At 39.3% G+C, this 18,721-nt stretch overlaps 5 long non-coding RNA genes across 5 annotated transcripts; all 5 read left to right on the top strand.

The window, feature by feature from the left end:
• The first annotated feature begins 1,574 nt into the window (after nt 1-1,574).
• On the top strand, nt 1,575-2,094 carry LOC141282404 (uncharacterized). Its single transcript, XR_012337025.1, has 3 exons — nt 1,575-1,693; nt 1,827-1,899; nt 1,991-2,094. It is a non-coding gene; the product is annotated as an uncharacterized lncRNA (long non-coding RNA).
• A 4,289-nt stretch (nt 2,095-6,383) lies between these two features.
• LOC135718021 (uncharacterized) lies at nt 6,384-7,188 on the top strand. Its single transcript, XR_010520525.1, has 3 exons — nt 6,384-6,442; nt 6,593-6,662; nt 7,096-7,188. It is a non-coding gene; the product is annotated as an uncharacterized lncRNA (long non-coding RNA).
• A 7,110-nt stretch (nt 7,189-14,298) lies between these two features.
• Nucleotides 14,299-15,737, top strand: LOC135718022 (uncharacterized). The gene is made up of 4 exons (XR_010520526.2): nt 14,299-14,351; nt 14,443-14,546; nt 14,693-14,799; nt 15,614-15,737. It is a non-coding gene; the product is annotated as an uncharacterized lncRNA (long non-coding RNA).
• A 361-nt stretch (nt 15,738-16,098) lies between these two features.
• Nucleotides 16,099-16,696, top strand: LOC141282433 (uncharacterized). The gene is made up of 4 exons (XR_012337096.1): nt 16,099-16,172; nt 16,256-16,326; nt 16,426-16,475; nt 16,627-16,696. It is a non-coding gene; the product is annotated as an uncharacterized lncRNA (long non-coding RNA).
• A 467-nt stretch (nt 16,697-17,163) lies between these two features.
• On the top strand, nt 17,164-18,170 carry LOC141282403 (uncharacterized). Its single transcript, XR_012337024.1, has 3 exons — nt 17,164-17,224; nt 17,660-17,752; nt 17,969-18,170. It is a non-coding gene; the product is annotated as an uncharacterized lncRNA (long non-coding RNA).
• The last annotated feature ends 551 nt before the right edge of the window (nt 18,171-18,721 follow it).

Genomic DNA, 18,721 nt, shown 5'->3' with positions numbered 1-18,721 from the left:
ATGATCCTTGAATCCTTAATTCTTATCTGTTCTTTTCACTTACAGGTCCAGAGGAGAAGGCCATTGAAGAGCATGAAGACTTTGAGGAGGAGGGGTCAGAGTCTTCATCCCATCATGAGCTTTCTCCAGAGTCTGGTACAGGCTATGACACCAGCTCTTTTACCAAAGGGTAACATAAGACTTACACAGCATAGAAACTCTTTGTAATAGATGTCTGTACTCATGTGTCTTATATCACAGCTGTCCATTTGCAAAATTTTTGTTTTTAAAATTTACTTATTGTTTTGATAAATTTGTCGGATCAGGAGTTCCTCTGTTGTGGATGACTGTAGTGGGGTCGAGCAGCTCAGCATCCAACCAGTGCCGTCTCTGCCTTGGATCGGTGGGGTGGTCCCCAGAGCTGACTTTAGGCCATCAGCTCCCAAGAAAGGTGTGGACGCACTTGATTTAGTATATTTGTGAAAATCATTTTGTTGTCATCAAGTTGTTTCATTTAACCTCTTTGCTTTGTTCTCAAAAGGTTTTCCAGTGTGGAAAGACCTAGGGGACACGGTGGACCTTAATGTCTCTCGTGAGGAGACCACATCACCATCCACAAAGGCAGCCGGCACACATCAGGTGAGATTCTGTCTACTTTTCTCATCTTCAGAGAGTTTTTATGGAGAGGAATCTAATCACAAAAGTAAAATATCACATATCAATACCAGCCAAGAGTGTTTAACAGTAACTTACACATATCCTAACTGATGATGAAGTGATTTCTAGGAGGATATCAAGGACACAGAGACTAAAGATCTCAAAGCGAGGGCGGAGACTTTAGTCTTTGATTTGTATATTTGTGAAAATCATTTTGTTGTGATCAAGTTGTTTGATTTAACCTCTTGGCTTTGTTCTCAGAAGATTTTCCAGTGTGGAAAGACCTAGGGGACACAGTGGACCTTAATGTCTCTCATGAGGAGACCACACCACCATCCACAAAGGCAGCCGGCACACATCAGGTGAGATTCTGTCTACTTGTCTCATCTTCAGAGAGTTTTTATAGAGAGGAATGTAATCACAAAAGTAAAATATCACATTTCAATACCAGCCAGAGTGTTTAACAGTAACTTGCACATAACCTAACTGATGATGATGTGATTTCTAGGAGGATGCTCAGAGCTCGGTGATGTCAAAACTGACTCCAGTTGACGGAGCCGCCGCTCCCCCGACTCCTGCGTTGTCGACAGCAGAGGAAGCCTGTAAGTTCATACATTTTCACCTGTTATCTGTATTAGTCCAACAATATCTGTTACTGATATTCAAACAAATAAACACTGAGTGAAATGTGTGAGATAGAGACACTGTTATTTAAAGGACTTTTTAACAATTAATACTATTCCCTTATGAATACTGAACGTAATTTTTTGCAGTTAATGAACATTTTCTGAAAATAATAATTATTTGAAGTTTTGAAGTGTTTTGCTGTCCTTCACCACACTGACACTGAATCTCAGAATGACAAACCTGGACGATATGCTGGATTAAAGGATGATCCCGGGATCCTTAATTCTTATCTGTTCTTTTCACTTACAGGTCCAGAGGAGAAGGCCATAGAGGATGAAGACTTTAAGGAGGAGGCGTCAGAGTCTTCATCCCATCATGAGCTTTCTCCAGAGTCTGGTACAGGCTATGAAACCAGCTCTCTTACCAAAGGGTAACATAAGACTTACACTGCATAAAAACTCTTTCTTTACTCACGTGTCTTATATCAAAGCAGTCCATTTGCAAGATTTTAGTTTTTAGCTCTAATTTACTGACTTATTGTTTTGATATATTTGTTGGATCAGGAGTTCCTCTGTTGTTGACGACTGCAGTGGGGTCGAGCCGCTTAGCATCCATCAAGCACCATCTCTGCCTTGGGTAGGTTGGATGGCCCCCAAAGATTAAACTTGTTAAAATCAATTTTGTTGTCATCAAGTTGTTTCAGTTGACGTCTTTGCTTTGTTCTCAGAAGTTTTTCCAGTGTAGAAAAACCTTTGGTACACGGTGGACCTCAGTGCATCTTTTGAGGAGACCACACCACCATCCAGAAATCACACAGAAAATCCACATCAGGTGAGATTCTGTCTGCTTGTGTCATCTTCAGAGAGTTTTTATTGAGAGGAATGTAATCACAAAAGTAAAACATCACATTTTAATAACCTTGGCTTTGTTCTCAAAAGGTTTTCCAGTGTGGAAAGACCTAGGGGACACGGTGGACCTTAATGTCTCTCGTGAGGAGACCACATCACCATCCACAAAGGCAGCCGGCACACATCAGGTGAGATTCTGTCTACATTTCTCATCTTCAGAGAGTTTTTATAGAGAGGAATCTAATCACAAAAGTAAAATATCACATATCAATACCAGCCAAGAGTGTTTAACAGTAACTTACACATAACCTAACTGATGATGATGTGATTTCTAGGAGGATATCAAGGACACAGAGACTAAAGATCTCAAAGCGAGGGCGGAGACTTTAGTCTTTGATTTGGTCCGTTTCTCCGGATGCGGATACGTTTCTGCAGAATTCTGGTAAGGACTCACAGATCTTCAGTTGTTTTGTTGCAGAAACATTTTTGTGTTTTGACATCCAGGGATTAAGTCATTCTCACCATCCACAAAGGCAGCCGGCACACATCAGGTGAGATTCTGTCTACTTTTCTCATCTTCAGAGAGTTTTTATAGAGAGGAATCTAATCACAAAAGTAAAATATCACATATCAATACCAGCCAAGAGTGTTTAACAGTAACTTACACATAACCTAACTGATGATGAAGTGATTTCTAGGAGGATATCAAGGACACAGAGACTAAAGATCTCAAAACGAGGGCGGAGACTTTAGTCTTTGATTTGTATATTTGTGAAAATCATTTTGTTGTGATCAAGTTGTTTGATTTAACCTCTTGGCTTTGTTCTCAGAAGATTTTCCAGTGTGGAAAGACCTATGGGACACAGTGGACCTTAATGTCTCTCATGAGGAGACCACACCACCATCCACAAAGGCAGCCGGCACACATCAGGTGAGATTCTGTCTACTTGTCTCATCTTCAGAGAGTTTTTATAGAAAGGAATGTAATCACAAAAGTAAAATATCACATTTCAATACCAGCCAGAGTGTTTAACAGTAACTTGCACATAACCTAACTGATGATGATGTGATTTCTAGGAGGATGCTCAGAGCTCGGTGATGTCAAAACTGACTCCAGCTGACGGAGCCACCGCTCCCCCGACTCCTGCGTTGTCGACAGCAGAGGAAGCCTGTAAGTTCATACATTTTCACCTGTTATCTGTATTAGTCCAACAATATCTGTTACTGATATTCAAACAAAAAAACACTGAGTGAAATGTGTGAGATAGAGACACTGTTATTTAAAGGACTTTTTAATAATTAATACTATTCCCTTATGAATACTGAACGTAATTTTTTGCAGTAATGAACATTTTCTGAAAATAATAATTATTTGAAGTTTTGAAGTGTTTTGCTGTCCTTCACCACACTGACACTGAATCTCAGAATGACAAACCTGGACGATATGCTGGATTAAAGGATGATCCCGGGATCCTTAATTCTTATCTGTTCTTTTCACTTACAGGTCCAGAGGAGAAGGCCATAGAGGATGAAGACTTTAAGGAGGAGGCGTCAGAGTCTTCATCCCATCATGAGCTTTCTCCAGAGTCTGGTACAGGCTATGAAACCAGCTCTCTTACCAAAGGGTAACATAAGACTTACACTGCATAAAAACTCTTTCTTTACTCACGTGTCTTATATCAAAGCAGTCCATTTGCAAGATTTTAGTTTTTAGCTCTAATTTACTGACTTATTGTTTTGATATATTTGTTGGATCAGGAGTTCCTCTGTTGTTGACGACTGCAGTGGGGTCTAGCCGCTTAGCATCCATCAAGCACCATCTCTGCCTTGGGTAGGTTGGATGGCCCCCAAAGATTAAACTTGTTAAAATCAATTTTGTTGTCATCAAGTTGTTTCAGTTGACGTCTTTGCTTTGTTCTCAGAAGTTTTTCCAGTGTAGAAAAACCTTTGGTACACGGTGGACCTCAGTGCATCTTTTGAGGAGACCACACCACCATCCAGAAATCCCACAGAAAATCCACATCAGGTGAGATTCTGTCTACTTTTCTCATCTTCAGAGAGTTTTTATTGAGAGGAATGTAATCACAAAAGTAAAACATCACATTTTAATAACCAGCCAGAGTGTTTAACAGTAACTTACACATAACCTAACTGATGATGATGTGATTTCTAGGAGGATATCAAGGACACAGAGACTAAAGATCTCAAAGCGAGGGCGGAGACTTTAGTCTTTGATTTGGTCCGTTTCTCCGGATGCGGATACGTTTCTGCAGAATTCTGGTAAGGACTCACAGATCTTCAGTTGTTTTGTTGCAGAAACATTTTTGTGTTTTGACATCCAGGGATTAAGTCATTCTGATCAGATGCCTAATTAATGTTAGGGAGCCGCGATAGTTTACAATGATAATTTTTCTCCCATGTAGATTTAAGGTAGCGCAAACTTTGTTGAGCTTTGCCCTGGCCTCTGAGGAGGCATGTACTCTCGTGAGGGCAAACAGTCGGCAAACAATGATGATAACAGAAGTGAACCAGTCCATTAGAAGTCATACAATTCAGATTGATGCCGTGCTGAAAGAGAATCTTATTCATGCAACTTCCTTCATAGGTCCTCGAGGATCTAGAAGATTCAGACCTCTCTTCAGAGGAAGAGGATGAATCAGTTGAGATTGTACCTGCTCTTGCCCCTGCTGAGCCTCCAGGTGGAATACAGTTATTCAGCTCCGTAAGTTTATCAAAGTCTCTCTAAATTCATCTGTAACCAGTCTAGTATTAAGTTTAGCTGTGTTTTTAAATCCTTTACTGTAAACTTAATATTTTATTGTTTAAATGTTAGCAGAAACAGTTCTTAACAATATTTTTAAATGTGTTTTAGACCTTCAGCTCCAGACGGCTGAACCGCTCTGGTTGCCCCTCCTCAGCCACAGCCGTCTTTGTCTTCTCAGGTAGATTGTGAACATATATTAGTGTTAATAAAAATGAAAAAGTAGTTTCATGTAAATGTTTTAAATCTCGTAGGGCCCTATCTTGCAGCCAGCGCAATTGACTTTGTCAGTGACGCATGTATCATTCGTATTTTGCACCGGCGCACAGCTGGTTTTTCCCTCCACGAACGCACGTCGGCAAACTAGGGAATGAACTTGCGCTCCCTGAGCGGTTCAGCGCAAACAAGAGGCGTGTTCCGGCGCAAACCATCCCTGATGCTATTTTGCAGTTTCAAAAAACAATTGCGCCACTGACCAGAAAAAAAAGTTTAAAGTCAGTGGCGCGTTGCGCGTTGTTCATTGTGCTATTTTAAGGGCGCATGCTTGACCATAATGTATAGCGTGCACAACGCGCATACACTTTGCATCTAATCTACACAGATGCAACAGTTATTTTTGCAAATCATAAATTGTTACAATAAAAAATATTAACACACGAGATAAGGGAAATCATAGTGGTGAGCATTGTGGTGATAGTTTTTATTTATTGTGTGTGGCTCCATTAAAAAATTCTCATGCAAATAACGATTAAAATATTTTCATAAGTTTGTTGTGTGGCTGTATTACGTTTATTTTATGTAAATAATAATTAAAATGTTTTCATAAGAAACCTTAATGTATATGAACTTGATTTGTAAGAGTACTTTGGGGTTGGACCTTGCTTGCGTTTCTTGGGTCCAATTTTAAAGCCCCCAAACCCTTTCAGCGGTGAGGGTGGACGCAGCGATGTCCTCTGCTGGCGTCAGGTGATGTGTGGAGGCAGATCCACCTCCCGTTATACGGCGTGCCCGATTTATGCTGGCAAGCTTGGGATTCCCCCGTCTCCTGACATCATTGTAGAGCTTGGCGCAACGATATGCCAGCAGATGAGACTGTGGCTATTTCCTCTAACGCCTGTTTAACCTACGCTGATTTGGGCGGGTTTCTCCTATCCCCATACAAAACAACTTCTCTGTCTTTGACTGCTCTTACAAGAACGTCGGTCTCCTCGGATTTGTAAACCGCTCCTGGCGTACGCCTGGTAAATCCGTCATAATAATAGCAACCCGCCATGGAACTTGCGCCCTTGCGTTTAAAGGGAATGTTGGATAGCGTTCTGATTGGTTTATTTGACGTTACGCCCAAACCACACCTATGAATAATGAACCTACTTCAGACCAACCCCTTATTGATTTGCGCCCGGCGCAAGAGTTATTTCTCACGCCGGGAAAATAGCAACAGCGCCCAAGATCCGCCCACAAACTCACTTGCGTTTCAGATCGTTAAAATGGGGCCCTAAGTGTTTTACTTACAGCAAAATAATGCAGACAAGGTGGAGAACATGGAGGTGGAGACTAGTTTATCATCTCCGTAAGTTTATCAAATTCTCTCTAAATTCATCTGTTATCAGTCTAGTATTACCTTTAGCTGTGTTTTTAAATCTTTTACAGTAAACTTAATATTTTATTGTTTAAATGTTTGCACGAACAGTTCTTAACAATATTTAAAAATGTGTTTTAGACCTTCACCTCCAGATGGCTCAACCGCTCCGGTTGCGCCTCCTCAGCCATAGCTGTCTTCGTCGTCTCAGGTAGATTGTGAACAGTATTAGTGTTAATATTAATGAAAAAGTAGTTTCATGTAAATTTTTATATGCACAAATGTTTACAGAAACAGTTCTTAAAAATATATTCATCTTCTGATGGGCTGTTGGCTGAGGTCACGCCCACCTCAGACCCAGTAAGTTTATCAAAGTCTCTCTAAATTAATCTGTAACCAGTCTAGTATTACGTTTAGCTGTGTTTTTAAATTTTTTGCAGTAAACTAAATATTTTTTTAAATGTTAGCAGAAACAGTTCTTACAGTATCTTTATATCCATGTTTAGACTTTCACCTCCTCACAGACAAGCGCCTCCTCCCACCTCTCCCACTCAGTGTTGTGCTCTCAAGCATCAAACCGAAGTCTTTAGCAGAACTCAATATTCATTTCAATTTGTTTTAATATATGTGTATTAAATCTTCAGGATGAGATAGAGCCGACGCCAAAGAGGGCCAGTCTAAATGGGCTGTCAGATCAGGTCATGCCTCCTCAGGCCCAGACGCCATCGTCCTCTCAGGTAGATTTAACCAAAGCATTAAACCAGGTGTCTCCAACGTGTAAAAATCAACAATTAAAACAAATAAGTTTTGAGTACTGTAGACTACATCAAAAAGTAAGCCTCCAGATTGTTTTATACATTGTGGTAGCCCTTCCTCCCAGAAAGGTTGGAGACCCCTGCCCTAAACATTATTAGTGACAATTTCATTGAGAATTTAATTTCATTTATTTCCAGAAAAATAAAGCAGACAGTGCCGTGGTCGACTGTTGTTCTGTTTCTCAGGAAGTATTCATTTCAGCCTTAACTTTTGTTATATTACATTTAGTTTTTTATTTAATATGTTTTATGATTCAAGATTTTTTTTTGAGCATTTTTATGATGTTTTAGCGCTTGAATGTTTGAATTCTCACAGTACTTTTATATGTTTATAGACGTTCAACTCATCACATTCAGCCAATCTGGCAAGTGTCTCCACCCGCTTCTCCTCCTCAGCGTTGCTCGCACAAGCGTCCGGCACCTTGCACTTCACAGGTAGATTTATACCAGAGCCCCGAGCAAAACAAATCCGATTAAAAAAGTTATTTAATGTCTTAAATCTCTGTTTGTTTTATTTGCAGGAAGCATCTGAAGGCATGTGTCAAATGCCAAAATACCCAGAGTTGATGGGCTGTTTAAAAAAAACAGAAGAGGACACCCAACCTCACCTCCTCAAACCCCACCCCCATGTGCAGAAAATAAATAAAAAAACATTTTTCTTAAAATCTGAGTACTGGAGAAAACCTAAATGACAAAGATTGTTTGTGACGAATTCATTATGTTCATTTATTGTGACAAACTTAAGTGTAATGTTTATTGATGTTTATTGAATGATTATCAGCCACATCAAATGAAAATAGCAAAAATCATGATCAGGTTTTAGCATCATTTCCATCATCCACTAGAAACCATGTACAGCCAAGCTTACTGTAAACCTAATAAGACAAAGACCCAAGGTTGAAATCACTGGGAGAGAAACTTCACTAAAATTTAACTTCCATAGTAACACTAAGCAGACAGATCACAGATGAGTTCAAGCAGTAAACTGTAAACTAACTTCAAATCAATTTAAGATCTTTACATCTTCTAACAATCTGATTACGAGGTTAAAAGATCAGAAGGTTTTCAGACGTCTCTCTACAGCTTATCACATATAATATATGAGAGATTTTTGACTGCAGCAATAATTATACATAACACTTATTTTTATTATCATCAGCAAACATGGAAGTTGATTGGTTATGATGTGGACGACTAATGAAAACTTGACCGTAAATCATTTCTGAAGAGTTTGTTTTTAATAAACACAGTAAATAATCGTTTAGTTAATATCTAAAGGTGAACACATCTGTAAGGTTTACACTGTAAGAGAGATCTGTATATGAACTGTTGACTGTTAATGATTTATTCATAAAAACATTAACACACAGTGTTTCTGCTCAACTCATGTTATTCTTGAGTACCTATAGAGTAGTATTGCATCCTTTATCTCTGAAGAGTCTTTAGCTTGATCAGATTTATAAAAATGAAATGAATCTCAATTTATAAAAAATGAAGTTTATATAACTAAGTTCGGGAGGAGCATGGTCATGTGATCCAACCAATCAGTGCAAAGAGGTGCCTATAAATGGCAGTCCCTCACCTCTGTCCCGTGACAGATTTTTTGCAGAATCCCTCCTCCACCCCATCACCTCACTCTCATCTAGATTCATTCATCACAGTTAAAGAGAGGGGAGTACTCTGTGTTCGGGCTAAAATTCCGAGCTCGGAGCCCTCTCCTCGGACAGCACGCCAAATATGCTTTATCTCATTCCCTATCGATTACATGTTAATGCGAACTCGTGAAATGTGTGTGTAAATACATTGTCATTATTGAGCCAGAAACTTTAACATGTGATACTTAAGTGATAATGTTCAAATGCTAAAGTAAATGGGTATAACAGATAGAAACACATGATGCTAAATAATAATTGATTATTTAATAAGGGACAGAAGTTATCCCTGCCTTCACTCTCTGACCCACAGAATGACACAGGTAAAGCACAGGCTTGATTTAACGCTGACCCACACAATAACACAGGTGAAGCACAGGCGTGATTTAAAGCTGACCAACGGAATGACACAGGTGAAGCACAGGCGTGATTTAAAGCTGACCCACGGAATGACACAGATGAAGCACAGGCCTGATTTAACACTGACCCATGGAATGACACAGGTGAAGCACAGGCGTGATTTAACGCTGACCCACGGAATGACACAGGTGATGCACAGGCATGATTTAACGCTGACCCACGGAATAACACAGGTGAAGCACAGGCGTGATTTAACGCTGACCCACAGAATGACACAGGTAAAGCACAGGTGTGATTTAACGCTGACCCACACAATGACACAGGTGACGCACAGTAATGGTAACGATACAGGTCTTTCTTTTCACACTTTTGATCCTTAGCATTCTTTGTACATTTGATCTATAGTTGGTCTTTTTCTAAAGCATCCTTTTCTGTAAAAAATGGGCCTTTTGCAGCTATTTTCCTGAGCTATCATTTTTGAGTCAAAGGGAAATGGATATATTTGGATATATTACAATTTAAAGGACATAGGCCTATAGAACATTTTACTATGGGCACTTATGTAACATTTCCATTCTTCACTTCTGTCACAGCAGATTGTTCAATGTCTATGAATTATTATTATTATTAGTGTAGTGTACTGAAGAAGCATTACACAAAATTTTTGAAAATCTGTAAGGACTTAAGTTTGCATTTTCTCTAAAAAAAAACATAGGTCTCCATTCCTGTTCCTGGTATCCACAAACAAGCGGCAGCTGGTACAAATATGCGACGCTGAAGTGCCCTAAATGACACAAAAACTGTCAGCTGCCTCAAAAAGTCACGGGGCCACCACTAACTGCCTCAAGATGAGTCCGATGCCGGAAGTGCCACGATTAGCTGCCTCAAAATGAGCCAGATGCGGGAAGTGCCACTACTGATGCCAGAAGTACCACTACCAGCTGCCACTGCCGCGATATGAGCTTGCTGTCTCACAATCCCTGACCGGAAAACTGCCCCTTTACTTTCTAAAATGTAATTGCATTTGTAATGAAAACTTTTTTTTGCAACAATTCAATACAGAAATAGCGAATAAATCCACACTATTATTGAATAAGTTGTTTGGCAAATTGTTACTTTAGTAAAGAACGCACATAATGATTTTATTCTTTAATAATCAAGTACTGAAATATAATTGTAATAAATAATTTATTAATCACCCCCAGATGCCAACCCTCTATGCACCCCAAACACCTTCTCCCCCCTGTAAATCTCACTCCAAGCTAAACTCAAAAGTTCTCAGCCCTGGGATTAGCAGGTTCAGATGTGTTTGATTGGGGTAGAAACTGAATTCTGCCCTCAAGAGTATAGAATATATAGTTTGTACAGTTACAATCATTATGTCTATGAAGAATCCTCATAAACCATGTGTGTGCTCATGTGTGTGCCCTTTAGGGGGACTTTTGAAGTATTTTCCATAGAATATACAAACATCTGATGAAAATACAGGTCAATACAGCCAACAATATCTGTGACTGATGTTCAAACAAAAAACACTGAGTGAAATGTGTGAGAGAGAGAGAGACACACATTTAGCCAAAGGACTTTTTAATGATTAATACTATTCCCTTATGAATACTGATCGTTATTTTTTGATGAACATTTTCTTTAAATAATAATTATTTGAAGCTTTGAAGTGTTTTGTTGTCCTTCACCAAATCACACTGAATCTTAGTTGACAATCCTGGACGATATGCTGGATTAAATGATGATCCTTGAATCCTTAATTCTTATCTGTTCTTTTCACTTACAGGTCCAGAGGAGAAGGCCATTGAAGAGCATGAAGACTTTGAGGAGGAGGGGTCAGAGTCTTCATCCCATCATGAGCTTTCTCCAGAGTCTGGTACAGGCTATGACACCAGCTCTTTTACCAAAGGGTAACATAAGACTTACACAGCATAGAAACTCTTTGTAATAGATGTCTGTACTCATGTGTCTTATATCACAGCTGTCCATTTGCAAAATTTTTGTTTTTAAAATATACTTATTGTTTTGATAAATTTGTCGGATCAGGAGTTCCTCTGTTGTGGACGACTGTAGTGGGGTGGAGCAGCTCAGCATCCAACCAGTGCCGTCTCTGCCTTGGATCGGTGGGGTGGTCCCCAGAGCTGACTTTAGGCCACCAGCTCCCAAGAAAGGTGTGGACGCACTTGATTTAGTATATTTGTGAAAATCATTTTGTTGTCATCAAGTTGTTTCATTTAACCTCTTTGCTTTGTTCTCAAAAGGTTTTCCAGTGTGGAAAGACGTAGGGGACACGGTGGACCTTAATGTCTCTCGTGAGGAGACCACATCACCATCCACAAAGGCAGCCGGCACACATCAGGTGAGATTCTGTCTACTTTTCTCATTTTCAGAGAGTTTTTATAGAGAGGAATGTAATCACAAAAGTAAAATTTCACATATCAATACCAGCCAAGAGTGTTTAACAGTAACTTACACATAACCTAACTGATGATGAAGTGATTTCTAGGAGGATATCAAGGACACAGAGACTAAAGATCTCAAAGCGAGGGCGGAGACTTTAGTCTTTGATTTGTATATTTGTGAAAATCATTTTGTTGTGATCAAGTTGTTTGATTTAACCTCTTGGCTTTGTTCTCAGAAGGTTTTCCAGTGTGGAAAGACCTAGGGGACACAGTGGACCTTAATGTCTCTCATGAGGAGACCACACCACCATCCACAAAGGCAGCCGGCACACATCAGGTGAGATTCTGTCTACTTGTCTCATCTTCAGAGAGTTTTTATAGAGAGGAATGTAATCACAAAAGTAAAATATCACATTTCAATACCAGCCAGAGTGTTTAACAGTAACTTACACATAACCTAACTGATGATAATGTGATTTCTGGGAGGATGCTCACAGCTCGGTGATGTCAGAACTGACTCCAGCTGACGGAGCCGCCGCTCCCCCGACTCCTGCATTGTCGACAGCAGAGGAAGCCTGTAAGTTCATACATTTTCACCTGTTATCTGTATACGTCCAACAATATCTGTTACTGATATTCAAACAAAAAAACACTGAGTGAAATGTGTGAGATAGAGACACTGTTATTTAAAGGACTTTTTAATAATTAATACTATTCCCTTATGAATACTGAACGTTATTTTTTGCAGTTAATGAACATTTTCTGAAAATAATAATTATTTGAAGTTTTGAAGTGTTTTGCTGTCCTTCACCACACTGACACTGAATTTCAGAATGACAAACCTGGACGATATGCTGGATTTAAGGATGATCCCAGGATCCTTCATTCTTATCTGTTCTTTTCACTTACAGGTCCAGAGGAGAAGGCCATAGAGACTTTAAGGAGGAGGCGTCAGAGTCTTCATCCCATCATGAGCTTTCTCCAGAGTCTGGTAAAGGCTATGAAACCAGCTCTCTTACCAAAGGGTAACATAAGACTTACACTGCATAAAAACTCTTTCTGTACTCACGTGTCTTATATCAAAGCAGTCCATTTGCAAGATTTTAGTTTTTAGCTCTAATTTACTGACTTATTGTTTTGATATATTTGTTGGATGAGGAGTTTCTCTGTTGTTGACGACTGCAGTGTTTCCCACAGATCTGAAATTTACTTGTGGTGGTAGCTGGTGAAAAGGGCAATCATTATTATCCACCGACAAAAAATGGTCTACTATACATGTAACAAAGAACTAATAATGTGTGACACAACACAATAGTTTGATTTATAAAACATTCATATTAATTTCACATTATAGTTCATTAATCTAACCACCCCAAATTTTTTTTGCCATAAACAAAGCTGACACTGTTTGTCAAAGCACCACGAAAACACTTTATGTTTTTGCACTGATATATGAAGCAATTTGATGACCCCTTTTATCAAACTCAATTATATACAATACTATGTACAGTATATTAATAGACAGTGCAGGTCTATATATTATAAATGTGACTGATGTTATAATGGTAATAATTTCTATTAGATAGGCACTTTTACTGCTTCTGCTTTCTATTTCTCTTTTGCCGATTAAAAAAAGCTTAATCCACTAATTATTTCAGATTTAAAAGTCTACTTGCTGTCCCGATGACAGACTTTACATTACAGCTTTGCGTTTCTTATATCCTGAGCGAGTCAGCTAGAGCTTTGCTCATTCAGTATTAGCACTGTTTTTTGCTACAATCTCTGTGCAAACTGTTTAGATTTTAGTAAAGATATTGTCTATTAATAGTATGATTATAAAAAAATGGGATAAAGAAAATGAAGCGGCGCGTGGTCGTGACAAGAGCCAGTTGCTATCGCCATAGAAACCGGAGGCAAGCTAAAACAGCACTCGAGCTTTAGCGCGGTAGCGCTCACGGCCGTTCTCCGATCGACTCGGGTTTTACACACAATATTAATCAGACTTGGGACCCGAAGTAATGAACTAGGACCGACCCGGACCCATCTGACCATTTAAAATATAAACCCGGAACCGTACGGGTCCCGCGTCCTCAGTGAAGAAAGACGTCTAATGGTAAAACTCTGCTCAAGTTCAGAAACATGAAAGGATACTATGTGACACTGAGGTTGCTTCGCGTCGCGCCCAATTCATTGAGAAACAGAGAGCACGTGAACGGACACTCAACCGGAGAGACACAACGTGCTTGCACGCAAAATGAAGCCAACTTAGATGCTATAAACACATATGCACATAAGCATATGCGACCATTTTAGTCGCAGTGTGTTCCCTGGCTGCTCCGTATGTGCTGCTGCAGTTGATCCAGTTTGCCGCGCTGGATGATGAGTTTATGACGCGTGCATCATCTTCACGGTCACCCGACCCCCACCTCTCTCTCGCGCTCTCTCTTTCGCTCTCTCTCTCTCTCTCTCTCTCTCTCTCTCTCTCCAAAACACGGGTCATCCAGTCGAGTTCAGAAAATACGGAAATTCGTAAAGTGATTTTTTTTACCTGGGCGGGTTGCAATTTACCTGGGCGCAGCGCCCAAGTAGAGCCTATGTATGGGAAACACTGGACTGCAGTGGGGTCGAGCCGCTTAGCATCCATCAAGCACCATCTCTGCCTTGGGTAGGTTGGATGGCCCCCAAAGATTAAACTTGTGAAAATCTATTTTGTTGTCATCAAGTTGTTTCAATTGACATCTTGGCTTTGTTCTCAGAAGGTTTTCCAGTGTAGAAAAACCTTTGGTACACGGTGGACCTCAGTGCATCTTCTGAGGAGACCACACCACCATCCAGAAATCACACAGAAAATCCACATCAGGTGAGATTCTGTCTGCTTGTGTCATCTTCAGAGAGTTTTTATTGAGAGGAATGTAATCACAAAAGTAAAACATCACATTTTAATACCAGCCAGAGTGTTTAACAGTAACTTACACATAACCTAACTGATGATGATGTGATTTCTAGGAGGATATCAAGGACACAGAGACTAAAGATCTGAAAGCGGGGGCGGAGACTTTAGTCTTTGATTTGGTCCGTTTCTCCGGATGCGGATACGTTTCTGTAGAATTCTGGTAAGGACTCCCAGATCTTCAGTTGTTTTGTTGCAGAAACATTTTTGTGTTTTGACATCCAGGGATTAAGTCATTCTGATCAGATACCTAATTATTGTTAGGGAGCCGCGATAGTTTACAATGATAATTTTTCTCCCATGCAGATTTAAGGTAGCGCAAACTTTGGTGAGCTTTGCCCTGGCCTCTGAGGAGGCATGTACTCTCGTGAGGGCAAACAGTCGGCAAACAATGATGATAACAGAAGTGAACCAGTACATTAGAAGTCATACAATTCAGATTGATGCCGTGCTGAAAGAGAATCTTATTCATGTTTTCAGTTTGGGCAAATTTGTTATAGGTATAGTTACAATATGTTAGTTTTGCCTGTGTGCAAAAATAAACCGCAATTGCTTAAAGGCGCTCTAAGCGAATAATGTGCGACGTCACTTCCTGTTGATGTTTGAACTGTTTTCAAACAGACAGAGCGTAGCTAACTCCTCCCCCTCCCCCTCCCTTCCGTGCTTTCATGAACGTGCCCAACCCCCACCCCCAAATCCTTCTTGTCGTTTATTGGCTGGAATACTTTGTTATGGTTTCTGTTTGTAGGTTTGGCCATTTGTTGATATTGCCGTTTGTGAAGCCTGGGCTGTCTACAGAGATCGCGTTTTTTTACAGTTTGATCAGCGGACAGGCAGCAAGCAGATAGTGAGGAGATGTTTCCGGTATGTAACAAAAAATGTTTTATGGTCTAAAATGCTTCAATTCGCTTAGAGCACCTTTAAGCACTAAAATCATTTGCAGAAACGGTACTCACAGTTTTCATATGCATTCCTAGGTATCCCATGATATTTGTTGGCATGAAATGCCAACTTCCTTCATAGGTCCTCGAGGATCTAGAAGATTCAGACCTCTCTTCAGAGGAAGAGGATGAATCAGTTGAGATTGTACCTGCTCTTGCCTCCAGGTGGAATACAGTTATTCAGCTCCGTAAGTTTATCAAAGTCTCTCTAAATTCATCTGTAACCAGTCTAGTAGTAAGTTTAGCTGTGTTTTTAAATCCTTTACTGTAAACTTAATATTTTATTGTTTAAATGTTAGCAGAAACAGTTCTTAACAATATACTTTAATGTGTTTTTAGACCACCAACTCCAGATGGCTCGACTGCTCCGGCTGCGCCTCCTCAGCCGCAGACGCCTCCATCCTCTCAGGTAGATTGTGAACATTATTAGTGTTAATATTAAAGAAATAGTAGTTTCATGTAAATGTTTTTAAATCTCTGAATTTTTTTATTTACAGCAAAATAATGCAGACAAGGTGGAGGACATGGAGGTGGAGATTAGTTTATCATCTCCGTAAGTTTATCAAAATCTCAGCGTCAGGCTCCTTCTTTACAGGTAGATTTATACCGAAGCCTTTAGCAGAACTTGTGTTAATTTCAATTTGTTTTAATAGATGTGTTTTAAATCTAAAATTACAGCAAAGTAATGAGATGGAGGTGACAACAAAGATGGCCAGACTGTTTCTAACAGCAACTGATTTTAAAGCTCAGTAAGTGTATCATAGTCTTTCTGTTTTAGACTTTACCTTATTATTTGCACAAATGTTTACAAAAACAGTTCTTAACAATATATTTATATGTATTTATAGACATCATCTCCTGATGAGCTGTTGGCTGAGGTCACGTCACCTCAGACCCAGTAAGTTTATCAAAGTCTTTCTAAATTCATCTGTAACCAGTCTAGTATTACCTTTAGCTGTGTTTTTAAATCTTTTACAGTAAACTGAATATGTTATTGTTTAAATGTTAGCAGAAACAGTTCTTAAAAGTATTTTTAAATGTGTTTTAAGACCTGCACCTCCAGATGGCTCAACCGCTGCGGTTGAGCCTCCTCAGCCACAGCTGTCTCCTTCCTCTCAGGTAGATTGTGAACATTATTATTGTTTATATTAATGAAAAAGTAGTTTCATGTAAATGTTTTAAATCTGATTGTTTTACTTACAGCAAAATAACGCAGACAAGGTGGAGAATGGAGGTGGAGACTAGTTTATCATCTCCGTAAGTTTATCAAAGTCTCTCTAAATTCATCTGTTACCAGTCTAGTATTACCTTTAGCTGTGTTTTTAAATCTTTAAAAAGTAGTTTCATGTAAATGTTTTACTTACAGCAAAATAACGCAGACGAGGTGGAGGACATGGAGGTGGAATATAGTTCTTCATTTCCGACAGCTTATCAAAGTCTCTCTTAATTCATCTGTAACCAGTCTAGAATTACCTTTAGCTGTGATTTAAATCTTTTACAGTAATCTTTTACTTAATATTTTATTGTTTAAATGTTTGCACGAACAGTTCTTAACAATATTTAAAAATGTGTTTTAGACCTTCACCTCCAGATGGCTCAACCGCTCCGGTTGCGCCTCCTCAGCCATAGCTGTCTTCGTCGTCTCAGGTAGATTGTGAACATTATTAGTGTTAATATTAATGAAAAAGTAGTTTCATGTAAATTTTTAAATGCACAAATGTTTACAGAAACAGTTCTTAAAAATATATTCATCTACTGATGGGCTGTTGGCTGAGGTCACGCCCTCCTCAGACCCAGTAAGTTTATCAAAGTCTCTCTAAATTAATCTGTAACCAGTCTAGTATTACGTTTAGCTGTGTTTTAAAAAAATTTGCAGTAAACTAAATATTTTTTTTAAAATGTTAGCAGAAACAGTTCTTACAGTATCTTTATATCCATGTTTAGACTTTCACCTCCTCACAGACAAGCGCCTCCTCCCGCCTCTCCCACTCAGTGTTGTGCTCTCAAGCATCAAACCGAAGTCTTTAGCAGAACTCAATATTCATTTCAATTTGTTTTAATATATGTGTATTAAATCTTCAGGATGAGATAGAGCCGACGCCAAAGAGGGCCAGTCTAAATGGGCTGTCAGATCAGGTCATGCCTCCTCAGGCCCAGACGCCATCGTCCTCTCAGGTAGATTTAACCAAAGCATTAAACCAGGTGTCTCCAACGTGTAAAAATCAACAATTAAAACAAAAAAGTTTTGAGTACTGTAGACTACATCAAAAAGTAACCCTCCAGATTGTTTTATACATTGTGGTAGCCCTTCCTCCCAAAAAGGTTGGAGACCCCTGCCCTAAACATTATTAGTGACAATTTCATTGAGAATTTAATTTCATTTATTTACAGCAAAGTAAAGCAGACAGTGCCGTGGTCAACTGTTCTTCTGTTTCTCAGGAAGTATTCATTTCAGCCTTAACTTTTGTTATATTACATTTAGTTTTTTATTTAATATGTTTTATGATTCAAGATTTTTTTTTGAGCATTTTTATGATGTTTTAGCGCTTGAATGTTTGAATTCTCACAGTACTTTTATATGTGTTTATAGACGTTCAACCAGTGGCGGCTCCAGAGATTTATTGATGCAGGTGCTATGGGGATGCTCAACACTTAAGAGAAGGTGCTTGGAATTTTGGGGGCGTTTCATTATGGAGGTCGCATTGGACCACCCTTGGCATATATATATATACCCTTTTACAGCCCTCGTGACCAAATAGCCTGCTCGTGCATTTTGGCAACAGAAGTGGTGTTATTCCCCATTTGTTCTAACGTGTTAGCAACTCAGAAAGTTTATTAAAACGGTTTCCCAGATTAAAAATGTCTGGTTGTTGCGTTTGGTTGCACTAACATAGTATACTAATATACGTATATATGCTAACATCTTCTATCCACTCCACTATAGTACACGGATCTGGTAGCTGTGTTCAAAATGTTGATAAAGTCAACTTTTTTTAAAATAACTTTCTCTGTCTGTGTTGCTTCAATGCTGATTCTCGCCATACTTCCGTTGCCAAAATGCGCATGCATACGTTGACATGTCGTAATTGTGTACAAACAGTAAAATAATCTATATACACGCGTAACGTACACGCCCGCATTAAC

The sequence above is a fragment of the Paramisgurnus dabryanus genome, chromosome 7 (assembly GCF_030506205.2).
Source record: "Paramisgurnus dabryanus chromosome 7, PD_genome_1.1, whole genome shotgun sequence".
Lineage (NCBI taxonomy): Eukaryota > Metazoa > Chordata > Actinopteri > Cypriniformes > Cobitidae > Paramisgurnus > Paramisgurnus dabryanus.
Note: the sequence above shows the minus strand (reverse complement) of the source record. Positions and strands in the feature narration are given on the sequence as shown.